Source organism: Hevea brasiliensis, chromosome 3 (assembly GCF_030052815.1).
Source record: "Hevea brasiliensis isolate MT/VB/25A 57/8 chromosome 3, ASM3005281v1, whole genome shotgun sequence".
Lineage (NCBI taxonomy): Eukaryota > Viridiplantae > Streptophyta > Magnoliopsida > Malpighiales > Euphorbiaceae > Hevea > Hevea brasiliensis.
The window spans coordinates 25,638,951-25,641,362 of NC_079495.1; the positions used below are offsets into that span (position 1 = coordinate 25,638,951).

General features: G+C 32.8%; 1 long non-coding RNA gene across 1 annotated transcript; it reads left to right on the top strand.

Annotated features, from left to right (window-relative positions):
* Positions 1-658: 658 nt before the first annotated feature.
* On the top strand, positions 659-2,324 carry LOC110671779 (uncharacterized). The gene is made up of 3 exons (XR_009147597.1): positions 659-1,335; positions 1,427-1,545; positions 1,647-2,324. It is a non-coding gene; the product is annotated as an uncharacterized LOC110671779 (long non-coding RNA).
* The last annotated feature ends 88 nt before the right edge of the window (positions 2,325-2,412 follow it).

A 2,412-nucleotide genomic window follows, 5' to 3' on the forward strand; every position in this document is an offset into this window, starting at 1 on the left:
GTGTTGCCATAGCATGATGGATGTATGATGTGGGAATAGCTTTTAATGCTGTGAATTATGATAGCTTTGGGGAAATGATTCGAGCAATTGGAAATTATGGGAAAGAAATGAAACCTCCAAGTTTTCATGAGGTTAGAGTTCGGTTACTTAACAAAGAAGTGCAAATCATAAATGATCTTCTAGAGTCTCATAAAGAAGAATGGGAAAATTATAGATTTACATTGATGTGTGATGGATGGACGGATAGAAAAGGGAGAATCTTGATTAATTTCTTGGTTAATAGTCCAAAGGGAAGTGTATTTATTAAATCAGTTGATACAAGTGATGAATCAAAGACAGCGGCATTGTTGGCTAGTTTGATTGAAAAAGAATTGATGGAAATTGGTCCTGAAAAAGTAGTTCAAGTTGTTACAGATAATGCATCAAATAATGTTGCAGCAGGTAAAATTTTTATTTAATTTTTTATATTACTAAAAAAAATATCATTTTATTTTTATTATTAATGGAATGAATTTTTCTACTTGTTTATGACAGGGAGAATATTGGAAGCAAATTTCTCTCATCTATACTGGACTCCATGTGCAGCTCATTGTATAGATTTGATGTTGGAGGATATCTTTAAGATCCGTGTTTTCAAAGAAACATCCCGCATTACTGGTTTCACATATGGCTCTTCAGGAGTTCTAAATATGTTGCGAAAGTTTACTAATGGAGTAGAATTGCTAAGGCCAGGGCAAACTAGATTTGCTACTGCTTTTATTACACTGGGAAGGATTCATCTTCAGAAAGCCAACATTAGAAAAATGTTTACTTCGAAAAGTTGGACAACTAGTAAATGGGCTAAATAGGTGAAAGGCAAAAAGTGTGAAAGGACGGTTTTGAGTCCTGCCTTCTGGAATCATGTTGTTTATGCTCTTAAGGTTTCCGGTCCTCTTGTTCGTGTGCTTCGACTTGTTGATAATGAAAAAAAATCAGCTATGGGATATATTTATGAAGCCATGGATAGGGCTAAAGAAGCCATTGCCAACTCACTCAATGGCAATGAAGAGAAATACAAGAGCATTTTTGAGATTATTGATGCGAAATGGTCACTTCAATTGCATCGTCTTTTGCATGCTGCTGGATACTTTTTGAATCCTGAATTTTTTTATCCAAATGAGATGAGAATTGAATTTGATGAAGAGGTCAATACAGGATTGCTTTCATGCATTCATAAAATGGAAAAAAATTCAGCAAAAGTTTATATGATTCTTGATGAAATTGAGAAATACAAGGCAGCTGCAGGGACCTTTGGTTTTCCTTCAGCTATTAGAGGAAGAACAACCAAATCTCCAGGTTATTAATTTAATTCTTATTAATTTTTCATTTTGCTCATTTATTAATTTATATCATGAATTTAACAATCATTGGTTCTATATTTTAATAGCTGCTTGGTGAAAAACATATGGTTCTTCAACTCCAAACCTACAAAAGTTTGCTGTAAAGGTTCTGAGTCTCACATGTAGTGCAAGTGGTTGTGAAAGAAATTGGAGTGTATTTGAGCATGTAAGTAATATATATATATATAAATTTCTTAATTTGTAATTTTATCTTGAGCCTTTTGAGTTTGAAGTTTAACTTATTTGTTACAGTAAAATAAATGGCAGCTTCATAGTAAGAAAAGAAATCGGCTATTTCAAGAACGCTTGGACAATTTGGTATATGTGAAGTACAATAGAGCGTTGCTACGCAGACACACTTTTGGGGATATCACAACACCTATTGATTTGGCAAATATTGATGAGAGTAATGAATGGTTGCTTGGTGAATTAGAAAAAGGTGATGGGGATGATGATAATGATGATTCTCTTGTTTTCATGAATGACGTATTGACCTGGGGTGATATTGGTAGAGCAGCTGGAGTTTCTGAATCTCGTTATGAATCGAGATCGGCTGCAAGATCAACACCACCAGTTGAAACTCCATCATTTCGAAGGCCTCGTGCAATGAGAGGTGCATCCTCTTCGCAAGTTGATGATGATGAAGAGGAGGAAGAATTTATGATGGCCGTTGTTGAAAATGAAGATTTTGGAAATCTTGATGATGAGTAGTTTTAGTTTTATGTACTTATTGCATTTTGTTTATTATGACTTACAACTTATTTTTATGTATTAAAGTCTGAACATATATAATTTATATTTTCTATTATGTGACTTATGATTTATTTCTAATTTTTTATTTATTATGTATAATTTTATAGCGTCACTTTTATCATATACATCTGCTGCAAATTTAGGTATGAACTATTTCTTTTTTTAACATCTCTTATTATTATGTGTGCTTTTACTTATGCTATATATTTTAATTTTACAGCGTCTCATACTTTCATTTGTATCTTATACTTAAGCTGGAAATACAGGTATGCACTATTTT